At 36.4% G+C, this 20,601-nt stretch overlaps 1 protein-coding gene across 1 annotated transcript in view; it reads left to right on the top strand.

The window, feature by feature from the left end:
* CACNA2D3 (calcium voltage-gated channel auxiliary subunit alpha2delta 3) overlaps positions 1-20,601 on the top strand; it is a 987,429-nt gene that overhangs the window by 963,649 nt on the left and 3,179 nt on the right. The window lies entirely within an intron of this gene.

Below are 20,601 nucleotides of genomic sequence, written 5' to 3'. Positions count from 1 at the left end.
AGGAGATTTTTGTCTAATGTGTTTTAGGCACTTACTGAACAGATAATGTGGCTCTTTTCCAACTATTTATAGGGTGGGTTTCCTACATTAATAGATTTACTAGGAGTATATAAACAGGGTGTCAAATGGGCTTTCCTCATACTCCCAGAACTAGGTAAGGACAAAGTAACACTAAGTACTGCAGGTTCTAATTTAGAATTGGAAACAGCCCCCAACTCCTACTCACTAGCTTATTTGGGGATGGAAAAACAGGTCTACCTTCTTGTCTACTGTGGAAGACAGATGATGGATTAAGAGCATCAGTGTTCTTGGAAAGAGGCATTTCCCTCCAGGAGGTGCTTTTTTCTAGTGAAAGCCAAGTGGACAGTGGGAAAATGCTCCTATACTTTGGGATTGTCTGCAAGAAGGGAAGTCTACCACTGGTGGAATATTTGGTGAGGCAGCAGACATACTGATATGTTCTTGTGCCTGTAGGAGCAAAGGAAAGAGGACTAGAGAGGGAGAGGAAGGCATGGAGAAGGGGCCTTGAGTAGCCTATTCACTGCATTACCATGGAAGTTAGTGACCCTAAAGCCACCTTGCTTCATCCCCAACCAAGGGGGTTCTCCCCAGGTAATGTCCACCCAGTGGAGACAGGCTGAATACTGCTAAGGATAGAAACAACTTGACTTGGGTGGTCACACTCAGGAGCTCTATGTCCTCTGAAGGATTCATGATATTCTTTTTAGAGAGTCAGCATCTGAATGCAGGAACACAGAGAAGGCACCAAAGACTAATAAGTGTCAACACACAAGGCATGGTCAGAGAACTGCCTCATGGCCTGGTAGGATGAAAATTCTTGCCTCTTTGCTGCTCCTTTGTTCTGGTCCCAAATTACTCAAGTAGCTAGAAATCTAGGAGCTTGGAGAAGGGCTAGCACTTTAAACTAGATATAAAATCAGAGAGTTAAACCAAACTGTATTAATTTTATTGAGTTAAAATAGACGGTTATAGAGTATGTGCGAGATATCATTTAGAGATGAGAAACCAGTAATTCAACATAGTAGAGCTGAAAACAGAGACTTAAGGAAGAAAAAGAATAGTTTCATGGGTCCATTCCTATTTATCTGAGATAACTCAGTAAGATGTTCATTTGCATTCCTAGACTCATCCTGACTGGGGCATGCTGTATTAGTCTTTCAGTGGCCTGCTGAAATCTATTTACTACATTTCACTTAAGATCTTTACATCAATATTCATGAAGAGATATTATTCCATAGCTTTCTATTTTCATATAATCTTGCCTAGATTTTGTATCAGTGACCTTCACAAAAGGAATTTCAAATATATCCTTTTTTTCCCTTGTGCTTTGAAATAGTTTCAATATTTTAGAATTACATGTGCTTTCACATTCTAAAATTATTAGTTTGCAAAATTACCCAGGCCTGACCATTTTGGGGCTGAACAGATGAAGCAATGCTATCCATTTGTTGTTTCACCTTGTTCGAGCTAAGCATGAGTAGGTGCTGGTCTCCCCGCAACATCTGATAGCATAAAGTTATACTAGAACACATCCTCAATCTTAATTTCTAGTTTGGAGATCCACAGCCACATACCCAACCCAACTGGAGAGAGTAGTACAACCTAGAACAGGCTCAGTGCCAAATTCAAATATGTTCACTGTGACTTACCATCGTTTAACTTTCCTGGAAAACCTATGAAGGGTGAAGGACTTCAGGTTCAAAATGGCTTTTAAATCATCTCCAGTCCAATTATTTATCATAATTTTGTACCCATTTAATGAAAGGCAAGCCATTCAGGCTCTCTGAATGTGAAATTCGGTGGTCCTCTGGGAATCTTACTCATGGGCTCCTCCCCATTATGTAAGTTTGTTCTGGGTGAGCATTAGGGAAGTATTATGATCACTTTCCCCATTTGGTCGGCAAATCTCCTCTCAGAAGACAGTGCAAACTGTCTCTCTTGCTGGGGGGAGGCTGTCTGGAAATTGCATTATCACTTTTCCTCTGGTCCTTTCTCAGTCTGTAATGGATGGGAAGAGGAGGACTGGGTTATTTCAGTTCTGGCAATGGACATATCAAAATTGCTTTCCTCTTCTCTACTCCCCTTCCCCTGAGGACTTCGTTTATTTCACTCATTTGACCTACCCCTGCATCAAAATGACTGCTGTGATTCTCTGGTGAAGTATTTCCCTCCTTGCCTTTTTTTTGTTGTCCAGGCAAACCCGCCAGGCCACAGATCCTGGGCACAGTGATGTCAGCCTGGCTGCTGGGCCCAGCTGGATGGAGGTGTGTTTTATGGAGTTCAACCCTGCACCCTGGGCCATAAATACACATTGTGCACATAAACGTACAGTTAACATTGCCCAGGCCCTCCGAAGCACCATGTTAATAAGCAGACAGTAAGTCTTTAAAATATGGAAAAGTAGTTAATCCTTCCGCTGGCAAATCCTTTGTAGGGGGTGGTTCTCCTCTGCTGTAGTGTAGCCGCACACACAGCTTTTCATCTCTAGGATTTGGGAAAAGAGAGCAAGTTTGCCATGGGGCTTTATTGAGCACAATCATGAAGCCTTCGACCAGGAGGGTAAATGTGTTTGAAACAGTATGTTGCATTTGTTATTAAGCACCTGACTGAGTGACCACTCTGGATTTGCCCTCAAGGAGCTTTAACACTAATAATTCTAATAAAAGACAAAATGTCTTGTCCCTATGGTAATAAATCTAGAACAAGAATAGAAACTAGGGGCTTGCAACTTTTGGCTTGAACCTCAATTCTGCCCCTGCTACTCTAGGAAGTTACCTAATCTCTTGTTTCCTCATCTGTAAAATGGACATAATTATGTCTTATTCATATACTTGCTGTAAGAGTTTACTTAGCCTCTCAGAGTCCCAGTTTTCTCCTCTACAAAATGAGGAAATCACTTCTTACCCTTAACATCGCATTCCAATTTATAACTGTTTAAGAATACGTGGATACATTCTCCTTATAAAGAACTTCAGTTATTGCAGATTAAATCCAAGTCTCTTTTGACTATTAACCCTAGTATTAGTCCTTTCCTGAGGTAATCACTGTTGTTGGTTTGGCATATAATCTCCCAACCTTTATTTTGTACCATTCCATGCATTTTATATATATATATATAAGAAAGAGAGAGAGAGAACCTTTAGAAATAAGTATTGTTTTGTGTCCATTTTATGCATAAATGCCAAGTGTTTACTAGGCAAACTATCTTACAGAAGGGCTTACAGACCAAATTAGATGCCCCAATCAAATGATTTATTGAAACAATTTAAAACATGTATCCACATAAGCAGAAGCAAGGGGGAAAGAAAGGCAGAGAAGGGCTTCACTACCTCCCTCTCCTTCTCCCACTGATGGTATGGCTGGGAGGACTGGCCTTGAGAGTGGGGTTTGGGACTCACCAGGCAGAAGGCCTGGAGCCAATATACGCTTGCTTTTTGGAGAGGTGCAGGGGCAGGTTTGTAGCTTGATTCTAACCTGATGAGTAGCTGTGGCTTTTACCTGTGTCTCTCAGACAGAGAATGGATGTTGCCAATCAGTTGATTTAAAGATGACCTTGGTGAGAGCTATCAATTTGGATATAAGCTATCAATCATATGTGCCTATGAATATTTTATTTTACTTGGTTCTTCCATTCCTTCTTATACAAGAAGACACTTCATCATATCCGTCCTTTTTATTTGTGTTCAACTCACATATATTATACTTATTTAATCTATTTATTCCTCCTATGTCTGATATGAGTCATGGTTCACTTATGTACTACCTTTACTTAATATGCCTGATGAGCTTTATCTACCCCATTTATTTCCTTGTTCTCTGTACAGCAAGTAAATATTTTATATGAATATTTGTAAATATTCTTAAATGTTCATACTCTATGTATAGTTTTACAACATTCTTTTTCCAATTACTATGTCTTGGATATGTTTTCATGCCAGCAAATAGAAATAGTCTTTATTCTTTCAGCTGGTGCCAAGTAGATCATAGAAACGGCTATACTTTTACTTACATAATCATCTCTTAATTGGTGGATACTCAAGTGGATTCCTTTTCTTTTTTCTTTCTTTCATTGAACAGTGCTACCAAGCTCCTCCCTATGCATGACTTCTGGGATTCCTGAACAAGAGTTTCTCTAGTAGAGAGTTGCTGCTAAATAGGTTCTAAATGATATTCCACTGTAATAATAAGAAATTGCCCTCCATAGAAGCTATCAAAATTTGTTCTCCCACCAGCAGGGTACAATAGTACTCATTTCCTCATACTCCTTCCATCATTTGGTATAACCAAAGATTTTAATTTTTCCCAGTCCGGGAGTGAAAGGTGTATTTAATTATTAAGTTTATTTTTATTTATATTTCCCTAATTATTAGTAAGATTGAACATTTATATATCATTCAGTTGCCCAAATATGTTTCCTTTTCTGTGAATTGTCTGAGTTTTGATATTCGGCTGTGCAGGCACTTTCCTTTCCTTTATATAAAGCCCAATTTATTCTTTCTATTTTTCTTCTAAGTGAATCTTAAAATAATCACTTCAAATTCTATCAGTCCTATTGGGATTTTGATTGAAATTGCTTTGAATTAAGAGATTAGAGGAGAAATGACATCTCTCAGATATGAGTACCCCCTTCTGCAACCATTATACTTCTCTCTAATCGTCAGGTCCTTTTTCTTTTCTTCATCAAGGCATGTTTCTTACTAAATGTATTCTTGGGCATTGTATAGTGATTATTGATGTATTAATAATTCCTTATTTAATTTCTTTTTTCATTGATTATATGACTTATATGTGATTTTATGACTGGTTAGCTTGCTGAATTCTTTCATTAACTCTTATAGTTAGTCAGTTGGTTCATGTGGATTTTCTATGAACACAGTGCTATCTGTTCTTTGGGTGATTTCGTAGCACTCACCTGGGGGGTAGATTCTCAAAGAACATTTCTTTCTTTCATGGTGATTGGTCTGCTCATGTTTTCTATAGCTTGACCAAATTGCTATGATTTATATTTCATCACCCAAGGTGCATTTTCTCTAAGTGTTCAAATTGTTTACAATGGTATACAGTAAAAATGTTTAAGATGCCTATGATTTGAGCTTTTTTAAACTTTAATTACAGAAGTCGTAGGTTTATAGAAAAAAATTATGTAAAAATACAATGTTCCCATTATCCTCCCTCCCCTTTATTAACACATTGCATAATGTGGCACTTTTGGTACCACTGATGAAAGAATATAACAGTGGTGTTACCTATAGACCATTTTTTACATTAATGTATATTTTTTCCAATATACCACCCTATCATTAACATCTTGCATTAGTGTGATACACTCATTACATTTCAGTTACAGTTCATGAAAGAACATTTTTATAATTTTGCTATTAACTGTAGTCCATCATATATAATGGGGTTTGCTGTGTTCTACAGGCCTATGTTTTATCTTTTACTTTTTTTTTTTTTTTTTTTTTTTTTTTTTTAAAGGAAAGACAGAGAGAAGGAAGGAAGGATAGAAGGAAGGAAGAAAGGGAAACATTTTTAAACATTTTCTTGTTTTATTGTATTCTGTTTCTCCGTTTTTGTTACATGGGCTGGGGCCGGGAATCGAACCGAGGTCCTCCGGCATAGCAGGCAAGCACTTTGCCCGCTGAGCCACCGCGGCCCGCCCTATCTTTTACTTTTTATTCTAAAAAATTTAACCCTAACGTTTCCCCCTTTTAACCACAGTCACATATCTAATTATGTGCAGTAAATTCTGCTCACAATGTTGTGCTACTGTTACTATCCATTTCTAAAATTTTACAATCAACCCAAATAGATATCCTGTACCAATTAAAATTAACTCCCCATTCCTTACTCTCAGCCGTGACCCTGGTCACCTATATTCTAGATTCTAACTCTGTGACTCTGGAGTTAGGTTATTTGCTTATTCTAATTACTTCCTATCAGTGTTGTCATACAATATTTGTCTTTTGGTATCTGGCTTGTTTCACTCAACATAACGTCTTTACGTTTATCCACATGGTCATATGAACTTCATTCCTTTTTAATGCTGAATAATATTCCATTGTATGCATATACCACATTTTATTTATCCACACATCTGTTGATGGACACTTGGGTTGCTTCCATCTTTAAGCAATTATGAATAATGGCATCAGTGTGCAACTATCTGTTTGAGTCACGCCTGTTAATTTTGGGGGGGTATATATGTAGTAGAGGAATTGATAGGTCGTATGGTATTCAGCTTTCTGAGGAACTGCCAAACTGTCTTCCATAGCTGCTGTACCATTTTACATTTCCACTAGCAATGAATGAGTGTTCCTTTCTCCACATCTTCCAATGCTTGTAATTTTCTGTTTTTTTTTTAATAGTAATCATTGTAGTGGGTGTGAAATGGCATCTATTTGTGGTTTTAATTTGTATTTCCCTGATAGCTAATGATGTTGAGCATCTTTTCATGTGCTTTTTAGCTATTTGTACCCCCTCTTTGGAGAAATATGCATGAATTTAAGAGTTTTGTCCATTTTACATTGGGTTTTCTATTTATTGTTGAGTTGTAGGATTTCTTTATATATTCTGAATGTTAAATCCTTATCAGATAAGTAGTTTCTAACTATTTTCTCCAACTGAGTAGGTTTCCTTTTCACTTCCATGATAAAGTCCTTTGATGCGCAGATGTTTTTAATTTTGATGAGGTCTCATTTATCTATTATTTCTTTCATTGCTTGTGCTTTGGTGTAAAAACTTAAAAACTATTACCTATCACAAGATCCTGAGATGCTTTGCTACATTTTCTTCTAAAAGCATAATAGTCTTGGTTCTTATATCTAGGTCTTTGATCCGTTTCAAGTTAATCTCTGTATACAGTGTGAGATAGGGATCCTCCTACAGTCTTCTACACATGGCTATTCAGTTCTCCTAGCACCATTTATTGAAGGGACAATTCTTTCTCAATTGAGTGCACTTGGCAGACTTGTCAACAATGAATTTGACATAGATTGCAATGGTCTAATTCTGAACTCACAGTTCAATTCCATTGGTCAATATATCTATCCTAGTGCCAGTATAGTGCTGTTTTGGCCACTGTAGCTTTGTAATATACTTTAAGGTCAGGAAGTGTTAATCCTCCAATTTCATACTTGTTTTTCAAGAGGCTTTTTGGATACTAAGGGCCCTTACCCTTCCAAATAAATTTGGCAAATGGATTTTCTATTTCTGCAAAGTACGCTGTTTACATTTTGATAGTGATAGCCTTGAGCCTGTAAATCATTTCAGGTAGAATTGAAATCTTAACAATATTTACTCTTCCATTCTATGAGTGTGTAATATCTTTCCATTTATTTAGATCAGCTTTGATTTTTCTTAGCAAAATTTAGTAGTTTTACATCCTTGTTTAAATTTATTCCTAGATACTTGATCCTTTTAGTTGTTATTGTAAATTGATTTTTTAAATTTCCTCCTCAGATTGTTTGTTATTAGTAAGTATATAGAAATTGGACTGATTTTTTAAACATTTTTCTTGTGAAATATAACATATACAAAAAAAACCAATTTCAAACTACATTTTAACAAATAGTTACAGAACTAATTTCAAAGTTTGTTATGGGCTATATTGATTTTTGTGTGTTAAAATTGTACCCCACCACATTGCTGAATTCATTTATTCTAGTAGTTTTGTTGTAGATTTTTCAGGACTTTTCTATAAATAGGATCATGCTATCTGCAAACAGTGAGAGTTCTACTTCTTCCTGTCCAATTTGGTTGCCTATTCTTTCATTTTCTTGCCTAACTGCTCTCACTAGAATTTCTAACACAATGTTGAATAACAATGGTGATGGTGGTTTCAGATCTTAGAGGGAAAGCTTTCAGTCTTTCACCATCAAGTATGTTAGCTGTAAAATGATTCCCATGTATCATGTTGAGGAAATTTCCTTTTATTCCTTGTTTTCTAGATGTTTTTATCAGGAAAGGAAGGTGGATTTTGTCAACTAACTTTTCTGTCAATGGAAATAATGTTGTTTTTGTCCCTTTTTTCATTATGAGATATACTACATTAATTGATGCTCTTATGTTGAACCACCTTTCATCGTAAAGCCTGCTTGATCCTTGATCATGGTGTATACTCTTTTTTAATGCAATTTTATTGAGATGTATTCATATACTATACAATCTACCCAAAGTATACAATAAATGGCTCACAGTACCATCACAAAGTTGTGCCTTCATCACCACAAATTTTTGAACATTTTCATTATTCGAAAAAAGTAAAAAGAAAACCCAGAATATCCCATGCCCCTTACTCCCCCTTATTATTGACCCCTAGCCTTGGTGTAGTACATTTGTTACTGTTAAAGAAAGAATATTAAAATATTACTATTAATAAAAGCATGGCATATAGAAAAATGTAGCTGTTGCAAACTATAGCAAACTCCTTGTAATAGTGTTGTACGTTTGTTCTAGTTCATGACACAACTTTTTTTATTAGCTTTCCTTCTGCTGACATACGTGACCTAAACTTCCCCTTTCAACCACATTTATGTGCAATTCTGACTTAATTATACTTATAATACCATGTTAACATCACTTCTATCCATTTCCTAACATTCACATCTAACCTAGTTAAAAATTCTTCACATATAAGCAAACAGTCCCCTTCTTTAGCCTCATTTTATCTTCTAGTAACCTATATTCTAGATTTGTCCATGAGTGTACATATTATAATTAGTTCATATCAGTGAGATCATATAATATTTGTTCCTTTGTATAGACTTACAATGTACTGTCCTCAAGTTTCATCATGTTTTTGGGTTTTTTCTTCTGGCTGCTCTAAGACACTGGAGACCAAAAGAAATATCAATATAATGATCCAGCAGTCATACTCATTTGTTAAATCCTATCTTCTCTGTTATGCTCCTCCTTCTCTTTTTTTTCCTCTTTGTGAAAATAACATATATACAAAAAAGCAATACATTTCAAAGCACAGTTCCACAATTAGTTGTAGAACAGATTTCAGAGTTTGGCATGGGCTATAATTCCACATTTTAGGTTTTTACTTCTAGCTGCTCTAAGATACTGGAAATTAAAAGAGATATCAATCTAATGATTCAGAGCTCATACTCATTTGTTAAACCTAACATTCTCTGTATAACTCCACCATCAGTTTTGATCTTTCTCCCACATTTCGGGGGTATCTGGGCTATGCCCATTCTAACTTTTTCATGTTGGAAGGGGCTATTGATAATGCTTTTTAGGACCTATCCAGTTCTGGGACCCATCTGGAGGTTGTAGGTTTCTAGAAAGTTACCTTAGTATATGGAACCTTTGTAGAGTCTTATATAATGCCCTAGGTGTTCTTTAGAAATGGCGGGAGTGGTTTTGCTTGGGGTTTGGCAAGCTATGATAAGTAACAATGTCTAACTAAAGCTTGCATAAAAATGACCTCCAGAATAGCCTCTTGACTCAATTTGAACTCTCTCTGCCACTGATACCTTATTTGTTATGCTTCTTTTTCCCCTTTTGATCAGGATGGCATTGTCAATCCCAGGGTACCAGGGAGACTTTTATCTCTGAATGTCATGTCCCACATAGGGGGGAGGGCAATGGTTTCACTTGCAGAGTTAGACTTAGACAGAGAGAGGCCACATCTGAGCAACAAAGGAGGTCCTCCGGAAGTAACTTTTAAACATACCTATGGGTAGGCTAAACTTTTCTGCTACATACATAAAAAAGCAAGCCTCAAAATTGAGGGCTTGACATATTGATTAGGGTGTCCCTAATGTTTGACACAGTATATGGGTTTCCCCAGTGGTAAAGTTTAAATAGTTCCATACATTTTCTCCCATCCCTCAAGGGACTTTGCCAATACTCTTTGATCATCTGCTTAATATACTCTGGGATGTATCCAGGCATAACATTAAGCTAAACAGGGTTAAAAGTCCTCATTTTTATTCTGGGCTCCTTGTGTTTGGATTGGTTAAATGATTTATCCAGACAGGTGAGTTAGATTATGTACTGCAGAAAATTTAGGTTCTGGACAAAAAACCTTTCTTCCTTTGGCCTCAAAGAGTAGGTAAAGTTCTAAAACACAATATTTTCCTTACCCCTGCGTTCTGAATTACCTAAGTCTCAACCTGTTGGCTTTGTTCTCATCTCTAAATGCCAGGTTATACAAATATAAGATAGCTCAAAATCCAGAAATAATAATTACTGTTATAACAATTACTGGACTAAATGTGACTGCTATAAGAGCTTACAATCTAGGCCCCAGTTTTCTCTAAGTATTTTCTAAATGAGATCACACAATATTTGCTCTTTTGTTTTTGGATTATTTTGCCTCACCAAATGTCCCACAGGTTGATTCATATTAGTGCATGCCTCACAACTTCGATCCTTTTTGTAGCAGTACAATGTTCGATCATATGTATAGACCATTGTTCGCCAATCTACTTCTCAGTCAGTGCATTCTTCAGCCATCTCCACCTACTGGGACTCATGTATAACATCCAAAGTCAACAATCCATCAACACTCTCACTTTTAAATAATTTCATTGTTCTCAAGAGAAAGATAGCCAATAAATCCACCCTCACCAAATAGAAACTCCAAATCTCCCGCTAACCCTTGTTCCTCCCTCCATTATTTACCCCTGGTATTGCTGCAGTACTGTTGATGTTTTCCTATTAAAAACAACCCATAGCATGTACTAGCATCCCCCCCCCCCCATATCCCAAAATTTACACTGTTTGTAAAAGATTCATACCTTTGCAGTAGTTTATGTAAAAACTTATTTATATTTGTAGTGTTAATCAGTGTGACACATAAGTCTGTATGACCCCTTTTAATCATGTTCACCTTCAATGTGGAATATTGCTTATGACCCATTAGTGAGCTGCCTTCACTTTTGTCTATTCACTTAAAATTAAGTTCAAGCTCATGAGCTAATTGTTCACCTATCTCTAGCTTCTCTGTATCTCTAAGCCTGCTATATTTTGAATTATAAGCCTCTGGTTTTACCTTTGCCATGGTCGTAAAAGTGGAATCAAACAGTATCAGTCCTTTTGCGTCTGGTTTATTTCACTCAGCATTATGTCCTCAAGGCTCATCTGTCTTGTCAGGTGTGCTATTTCATCTTATGTTTGTATGATATTCCATTGTATGTATATAAACAATTTGTTAATCTACTCGTCTGTTGATGGGCACTTGAATTGTTTATTTGCATCCTCTCTCTTTTTTTTTCTCGTCAGCCTAGCTAGTAGCCCATCAGTGTTACTGATTTTCCCAAAGAACCAACTTTTGGTTTTATTGATTCTTTCTATCGTTCTTTTGTTCCCCCATCCATTTAACTCTGCTTTAATCTTTGTTATGTCTCTTCTTTCTATTTGCTTTGGGGTTAGTTTGCTGTTCTTTCTCAAGTTCCTCCAGGTGAGCAGTTAAGTCTTTGATTTTTGCTCTTTCTTCTTTTTTAATATAGGCATTTAGGGCAATAAATTTCCCTCCCAGTACAGCCTTTGCCACATCCCAAGTTTTGATATATAGTATTCTCATTTTCGTTGATCTCCAGATAGCTACTGATTTCTCTAGCAATTTCTGCTTTGACCCACTCATTGTTTAAGAGTGAGTTATTTAATCTCCATATGTTTGTGAAAGTTCTGGGTTTTTGTTTTTTTTTTGGTGGTTATTGATTTCCAGCTTCTTTACATTGTGATCACAGAAAGTTCTTTGAATAATTTCAGTGTTTTTAAATTTATAAAGACCTGTTTTGTGCCCCAGCATATGCTCTATCCTCAAGAACGTTCCATGAGCACTAGAGTAGAATATATATCCTGGTGCTTTGGGGTGTAATGACCTATATATATCTGTTAGGTGTATTTCATTCATTTATCAAATTGTTTAAATTCTTTATTTCCTTGTTGATCCTTTATATGATTGTTCTGTCTATACAAGAGAATGTCTTATTGAAATCTCCTACTATTATTGTTGAAATATCTATTGCTCCTTTTCAGTTTTGCCAATGTCTGTTTCATGTACTTTGGAGCTTCTTGATTGGGAGCATAAATATTTATGATTATTTCATTATTATATAGTGTCCTTCTTGTCTCTTATGAGATCTTTACATTTAAAGTCTATTTTGTTTATATTAGTTATAGCTATTCCTGCTTTCTTTTGGTTACAGCTTGCATGGAACATCTTTTTCCATCCTTTCACTTTCAGTGTATTTGTATCTAAGATGAGTCTCTTGTAAGCAGCATATCGCTGGATTATATATCTTAATCCATTCTGCCAATCTGTATCTTTAAATTGGTAAATTTAGTCAATTAACATTCAAAATTATTATGTAAAGGTATTTCTTGAATCCACCATGTTATCCTTTGGATTTTATTTGTCAGATCTATATATTATTGTCCCTCTCTCTCTTTTGTCTTCTGAGTTACCCTTACTGGTACTTTCAATTCTGTGCCCTCATCCAGACAGCCCTCTCCTGTCCTTTTTTGTTTTGTTTTGTTTTTACAGCCAGCAGAACTCCCTTTAGTATTTCTTATAGAGCTGATCTCTTCTTGACATATTCTTTCAGCCTTTGTTTGTCTGTGAAAATTAAATCTCTCCTTAGGTTTTGAAGGATGGTTTGGCTGGGACAGAATTCTTGCCTGGAAGTCTTTCTCTTTCAGGATTTTAAATATTATCACACCACTGCTTTCTCACCTCCATGGTGCCAGTTGAGTAGTCTGAAATCAGTCATACATGGTTTCCCTTGTATACAGTAGATTGTTTTTTTCTTGCTGCTTTCAGGATTTTCTGCTTCTCTTCAAAATTTGACAGACTGATTAGTATGTGTCTTGAGGAAGGCCTATTTGAATTTATTCTATTTGGAGTTCATTGAGGTTCTTTGATTTGCATATTTATGTCTTTTATAAAGGTTGTGAACTTTTCCCTCATTGTATCCTCAACTAATCTTCCTAGCCCTTTACTCTTTTCTTCTCCTTCTGGGACACTGACGACTCTTATATTTGTACACTTTGTTTTGTCTATCATTTCCAAGAGATGCAATAAAAAATTTCCATCTTTTTTGTCATTTGCCCTTTTGTGTGTTTGAAATCAGTTGTCCTGGCCTCTAGTTCACTTATTCTTTCTGCTCCTTCTTCAAATCTGCTGTTCTGTGTCTCTAGTTAATTTTTTTTCTAGTGTATTTTTTTATTTGGTCTACAGCATCTTTAATCTCTGTGATATCTGCTACTTTTCTATTTATTCTTTCAAATTCTTCTTTATGCTCCTTTAGTGTGTTCTTGATCTCCTTTATATCATTAGTAGAGGTATATAAACTGACTTGAAGTCTATTTTGTCTATAATATTACATTTACCTCAGCTATTTCTTGGTTACTATTTGCATAGAATATCTTTTTCCAAACTTTCATTTTCAATCTATTTGTGTCTTTGCCTCTAAGTTGAGTCTCATAAACAGCACATAAATCATGCTTTTTAAATCCATTCTAACACTTTTTTTTTAGCACTCTGTCTTTTGATTGTGGAATTTAACCCACTAACATTCAGTTATTATCAAATGCCATTATTGTAATAGCAGTAATTACAGTTATTCCTGTAAAGGCCGTACTTACCTCAGCCATTTTGTACTTTGATTTTTATATGTCATATCCTTGTTTGTCTTTTCCTTTATCACAACTTCCTTTTCTGTATCATTGGGCTCTGTGATATGTCTGATTGATCCCTTTCTCATTTTTGTTTCTGTATATATTTTTAAAATATTTTCTTTTTGGTTATCTTGGGATTTGTATTACACAACATACATTTATAAGCTACTGCTCTGAAAAGATACCTACTTAATGCACTTAAATAACATGTGCATTCTCTGCTCCCATGTCTGTTTCCCCTATTTATGTTGTTTTTGCCCCACATTACCTTTGTATATTTTGCATATGTATTATCATAAATATGCCATTTTGTTATTCAGTTGTGTCCTGACACTTTCAGGAATAAGAGTAGCATTGTATATGAAGGATACAATACTATTGGGTTGTGCATTTACCCTTTTAATTACCTTTACTAAAGATCATCATTTCTTCACACTACTCCAAGCCATTCTCTCCTGTCTTTTCCTTTCAACCTGCAGAACTCCCTTTGTTAATTCTTTTTGGTCAGGTTTTTGGCAGATAAACCTATTCAGTTTCTGTTTTTCTGTGAATAAACAGATATCTCCTTCTTTTTTGAAGGAGAGTTTTGCTGGATAAAGAATTTGGGACTGGAAATTTTTCTCTTTCAGTCATTAAGTATATCATACCATTGCCTTCCTGATGCCATGGTTTCTCATGAGAAGTTGGAACTTAATCTCACTGCAGTTCCCTTGTACATGACAAATCACTTTTCTTGCTGCTTTTGAAATTTTTTCTTTATCTTTGGCATTTGAAATTCAAAACAATTAGAATGTGTCTTGGAGTAGTTCTATTAGGATTTATTTTGTTTGGAGTACATTGTGCTTCTTGGACCTGTATGTGTTTGAAAAGAATTGGGAAGTTTTCCGCTACTACCTCCTCAAAAATTCTTTCTGTCCCTTTCTACTTCTCTTTTCCTTTTGGGACACTCATGATGTGTATGTTTGTACACTTCATGTGCTCACTCAAATCCCTGGAACTCCATTCAATTTTTTCCATTCTTTTCTCTATCTGTTCTTTTGGCTGTCTGATATCAATGTCCTGTCTCCTGGTTTATTATTCCTTCTTCTGCCTGTTCAAATCTTGTATGCTTATAACATATTTTTACCCTCTATTATTCTGCCTTTCAATTTGTGTTTTTTTTTTCCTCACTGCATCTGTGATCTTGTTTTTATTCAAAATAAGCTGTTAAAAATAGGTTGACTTTTATGGAATGAGCAATTTAAGCAGCAGTCTTCTTTTCTTTTGTGGTAGGTTTCTTTTCTTCTGGCTCCTTGGTAACTGCAGGCTTCTTTCCCACCAAAGTCTTCTGTGGCTTAATACCAACAGCCTTCTTTCCTCCTTTCTTCCCCACTACAGGCTTCTTGCCTGGAACCCCCTTCTCATCTGATTTGGCCTGGAGTTCTGCTGCAACCTTATCCATCCTAAATTTGTGATTACTGGCCTGGTGAAGAATGGTGTTTTGTCACAGTCTTTGCATATAAGTTTAGTTTTAATCTGATTTTCAGGTTTTTTAGTGGGTTCTTCATTAGGACCTGATTATGAATCTTCTTGTGTGGTGCTCAGAGGATTCCTTGGATCTCAAGAGTTTTTCAAGATTGGGCTTTTCAAGATTCTGGTAAGTTCTATATTCACCATGTTGTGCATAGGGAAGTTGTAGTTACTCTTAAAGGAGGGAGCTTAATGCCAGATGCCATACAGGTCATCTAACTTGCAGAAAGCACTTTCAGTCCAAATGCAGAAATGTCTCATGTGCCCACCAGTGCAAGTTTCAGAATGTTCTGCTTGCTTACATTAAGCAATGTGATATCAGGATATTTCTCTAGGTCTTGGTGATACCATTGTCCTCATTATAGGTGATACATGGCCCCCTGTGCTTGATGAGATCATGGTTTCTTATTTTGCCTTTGCCAGCTCTCGTTTGCTGAGAGGCATAGACCTTTTTGATATCATTCCTGTTTCTTAAAAAGCAAACAGCCTCCTTGGTCTTCTTGTAGCCTTCAACTTTATCTTCAATCACCAAAGGACATTCAGGCCTTTCTTCAACATGAAGACCTTTGGGCATGGCCAGTGCTGGTAAGGCTGAGGCAGCCAGGGCAGAGCAGATGGCATATCGCTTTTGTGCTATGTTCATTCTCCATGCCATTGATGTCCTATTTTGGTTGGTGCAAACCAAAACATGTGGCCTTCACTACACATATTTCAAAAAGCACTCTGGCTAGACTTGTGAGTCTTATCACCTCCTAACTCTGGAAATTTGAGCCACAGCTCTGCCAGTGCCCCAGAATTCAGAATTGGTTTGATGACTTGCTAACTCACTGACAGCAGAGGCTGTCTTGTTTTTTGCACAATTTAGTGTGAACAAATTTCACAGTATCTGGTCTAATAGGAGCTTTGAACACAGCAGGCAAAATAACATTTTTGCCAGATGTCTCACCCTGTTCAGAGTACACCAATATCAATGGACAGGCACACATCATGTTGGGGAGAGAGAAAGGCCATGCTCCTCTCAACCCAGCAACTCCCAAAGGAAAAAAAAGTCTTTTTAAACTTTAAATTCTTCTGTATGTTCATACATTGACTTAGTGTCCTTTAGCTATTTGTCTATATTTTTCTTCATCTCCTTGGATTTAGTAGAGTTGTTTGAACTTTTAAAATAATTGTTCCAAATTCTGTATCTCCTCTGAAGTTTTGATTTGTTCCCTTAACTAAGCCATTTCTTCTACTTTCTTAGAACTTTTTTGCTGATGTCTGGGCATCTGATTATTTTGATATGTTAACTCTGAAGACCCCGTTTTTCTCTCTTGTGGAGGGTTTATTGTTGATTGCTTTTGTGTTAAGGCTCTGTTTTGATACTCGGACTCTGCTAAAGTTTCAGGTTTAGTTGCCCATGTTTAAATGTTCAGATTTTCTCAGCTTTTCATCTGTTTTTTGCCCTGTATATGTGGCACAATTTTTTTTTTTTTTTTTTTTTTTTTTAAAGAGAGAGGGAGGAAGGGAAGGAAAGACAGAGAGAAGGAAGGAAGGATGGAAGGAAGGGAAACATCTTTAAACATTTTCTTGTTTTATTGTATTTTGTTTGTTTGTTTGTTTTTTACATGGGCTGGGGCCGGGAATCGAACCGAGGTCCTCCGGCATGGCAGGCAAGCACTTTGCCCGCTGAGCCACCGCGGCCCGCCCCTGTGGCACAATTTTTAAGATTGCATTTTTTATGCAATTGCTTCACCTCCCGGAGAAAGTTTCCTGTCCTCTCTTCCTTCTCCAGAAATCTGGATCTTTCTGTTTAGCTTTGTGCAGAAAATTTTCCCCTGCTTTTATTATTTGTCTAAATTCTCTCCCTAACTCAGTGCCCCATTTTCCTTATACTTTTCATTTCTGGGACCTTTCATGTCTCATAGCGAAAAAAAGGGGTCCTCTTCCTGTTTTATCTCTGTGAGGCTTTCTGCCTCAGTTTCTTCCCCATTAGGGAATATCACCCTGGGGACCCAGATGGGGCCAATCCAGAAACATGGGTCAATCCAGAAAGATCCATTTTGCATTTACTTGGTCCACTGAACAAAAACCCGGAATGAGTGAGCCATCTCTTATGACCAGTTCTGACACAGTCTCTCTTTTATTCCCTCTGGAGGTCCTTTTGTATGTAGCACTCCTCATCAGCTTGTGCTCTGCCCAGAGCCTCTGTGGACTTGAGTCCCTCTGCCTGGTTATGTGTGTGGTCCTATCTTGATGCTATGTATGTGGCTGTATAATCTGTGTTCCTGCAGAAGGGATCTGGGCCATGCTGCCGCTACCTACAGGGACCAAGTGAGAGGGACGTTCCAGACTGGTGGGTCCAGGAAGAAAATCTCCCACCTGTTCTTTGAGATTATTCCTCTATTCTTCAATTAAGCATCTGTGGAGTCCTTCTCCAGACTATCATTCTTCAGCATTCTAAGCAAGGGGATTTGTCCTTTTATAGTTGATTCTGAGGGAAGACTTTTCCAGGGGATGTCTTACATTATCAAGTTGATGACATCACTCCCTTTTGAGTTTTAAGGTTGTTTCGTGACTTCTTTTGTATTTTTATCAGGAGTGCCAAAAGTTGATTTATGTTATTGCTCTTTTAAAAAATATTTGTTTGGGTCTGTTGGTATCTTTATATCTTTATTTCCACTTCATTCCTTTAGATTTATTTTTATAAAATCTTTCTGATGTGGATTCAAACTACATTTGTGGAGAATCTGCTCTGTCGTTGGTATGGCTCTACACTGGAGGCACTGGAGATAACCATGGGCAGAACAGATACAGCTCTGTTCCCATAGTATTACAGCCCATCATAAGCAAGGAGGAAGTAGAAGCAAAGAAGATGGAGAAGAAAAGTGGTGAAGTCATTGGTGGTTATAATAAGAACTGATTCAGTGCAGCAGTTAAGAACTACAGTCGTATTGGAGAACTGGAGAGGATTCTTAAAGGAAGTAGAGAGACACACTCCGGATAATTCTTTTTACGAATTGTATTATAAAGGAGAAGAGAAAAACAAAGCAATAGCTATGGGGCAGGTCAAGGGGAAGTTTTGTTTTCCCTGGGCTGGGAGGTGTGACAGCATGTTTATAAAGTGAAGGGAATGGCTAGTAGATGGGGCAAACTGCAATTATCACCTCTTGCCTCTTCCATCAGTCAAGTCCTTGCAGAGGCCTGAGAGATGAGCTTTGTACAGGAGCATAGATATTCAGTGGAGGGAAGACAAAAGAGGTATAGGGCACAGATGCAGGTTCATAAATGCTTAGTTCCTTTATTTGAAACCTTTTTTTTTTAATCTAAAAGAAGTATTTAAGGTGATGCCACAGAGATCTGTGCCTGGGTTGTTCTCAAATTCTTAAGGATGGTATTTTTGAACTTTTAATATCTATTGTTCTAATTGTATTCTATAGTAGAATAATGTTAGATAAGAAATAGAAAGTAGGAAAAAAACATTGGATATTTTTGTTCTTTGCAATGTAAGGTTTCCTGAATTTGAAAATAATTTATATTTTTTGTTATAAGTGTTCTATTCTATGTTGCTTTGATATGAAGCCTCATATTTTAATTGCTAAAGCCTCCATCAATTCCTTTTGATATTTCTGTCAGTCTGTAATCTATATCATATCTTCCCAAAGTATTATAATGGTTTTCATTATGAACTATTATCATATTTTAATGATTTCTCATTTTGAATATTTTCATAATAATATCACTAAGCTGGTTCTTCACTTTTGTTGTTAGTATTTTCTGATATAGCTCTTCCTCCTCCCATGTCATTGTTTTAGGGATGTCTACTGTAAACAGAATAATGCTGGTATTTTTGTAAACAGTCTTTGCTTTTTAATATGTGAATCTGACCACTTTACATTTATTGAGATTAGTAACAATTTGGGACTTATACTAGTAATCTCTCTTTTTTTTTTGACCATGCTGTCTTGGTTTGACTGGGTTTTTATTTATTGTTTTATTTTAAATAATATTCCTCAAATTTTAAAACTCTTTATCAATGTCTAACAGTACTTAGAATTCTTCCTTTGGATCCTGATAAAACTTTTATTTCATTTTTTTCCCAATTTCCTCAAAATGTTCTGTTTTCTTAATCTTTAGTATTCTCGCTGAGAAGTTTGTGTTGTTCTGTTTCTAGAGAAACTTTTAGAATTGGTCTGCATCTTTGGTGATCTGAAGTTTCCATTCAGGCTTGAATGGATCCTTTCAATTTGAAGAACAGAGTTTTTCTTTAATGTGGAAACATTACCTCCCTTTTTATCTAGTATTTTATATTATTCATCTCTTTCTCCTTTACTCCTGCACCTTATAGATTCATTTGGATAATTGTCCTATCCACCATTTGTTCTTAAAGGATTTGTGTGATTCTTGGAAATGTACTTTTTTGAGGCTCTGTTAACCTGGAATATAAAGGTCACTGAGCCTCTGATGAATGCTGTTGTAAGTAGGATAGTTGATGGCTGATGGTCATAATTCATTACTAAGAAATCAACTGTAGAGCAATGCCTTTGCATAGATAAGAAGGGATCCTGTGTTACAGGGGAAGGTAAAGCCGAGATTTTTATAAGTTTTGGAAAGTTGAGTGTTTCTCAAGCCACATATAGCTATGGAGAAGAGTGGAAAAACCAGACAGTAAGTGTCTCAGAGTATAGATAATTATCAGGGATCACAAGTCCAATGGTTTAGACATTGAGGGACCATTTCTGAGCAGTGGCATGCCCTGGTTCCTGCTATAGTTGGTGATGCATGGACATTGGGTATTTTTAGGAAGGAAGCCCGGTGACTTGTAGATTCAGAAGCATTCTTGAATAATTCAATATATATTAAATATTGGTGGTAACAGGTAAGAAAATTTGGGGTCCTTTTCCCTTCTTAATTTCCCACAAATCAGGATTCTTCTGTATTGCATGATTTTAATAAATCTTGGCAATACAACCAAAAGACTAGAGTAAATTTGTTGAGAGAAGGATGAATGATAGTAAAAATTATGGAGAAATTGACCATTTTGTTAGTGTAAAGTTTAATTCATTTAAGTAAAATGAATTTAATGAAATATGAAAAGTTATAGGACAAAGATTCTAGGGCTTGAAATATTTTGCTAACCTGATGGCTCTTTAAGAATCTGGGGTTTTGGTCTCTAATTTGTTTCTCCAGAGTCAGCAGAGCTTTTGGATAAAGGAGTATTTTTATGGTGGCATTACTTTGTCATTTCACCATGTGGGCAATATAAGTAGGAAACACCATGAAGCTTATTTTAATTAGACAAGCTATTTTGATGGGTCTAGGAGTTAGAGTTGCTAAATAGTCTTATTGCCAGTAGAATTTAGAGTCTAAGAAGGGTGGAACCTCTTAAAAGACTAGCATTAATTTCATTCAAAAAACTGTACCTCTATTTTAGACAGACATTCTGCAAAGCGG

This window comes from Tamandua tetradactyla, chromosome 15, assembly GCF_023851605.1.
Source record: "Tamandua tetradactyla isolate mTamTet1 chromosome 15, mTamTet1.pri, whole genome shotgun sequence".
Taxonomy (NCBI): domain Eukaryota; kingdom Metazoa; phylum Chordata; class Mammalia; order Pilosa; family Myrmecophagidae; genus Tamandua; species Tamandua tetradactyla.
Note: the sequence above shows the minus strand (reverse complement) of the source record. Positions and strands in the feature narration are given on the sequence as shown.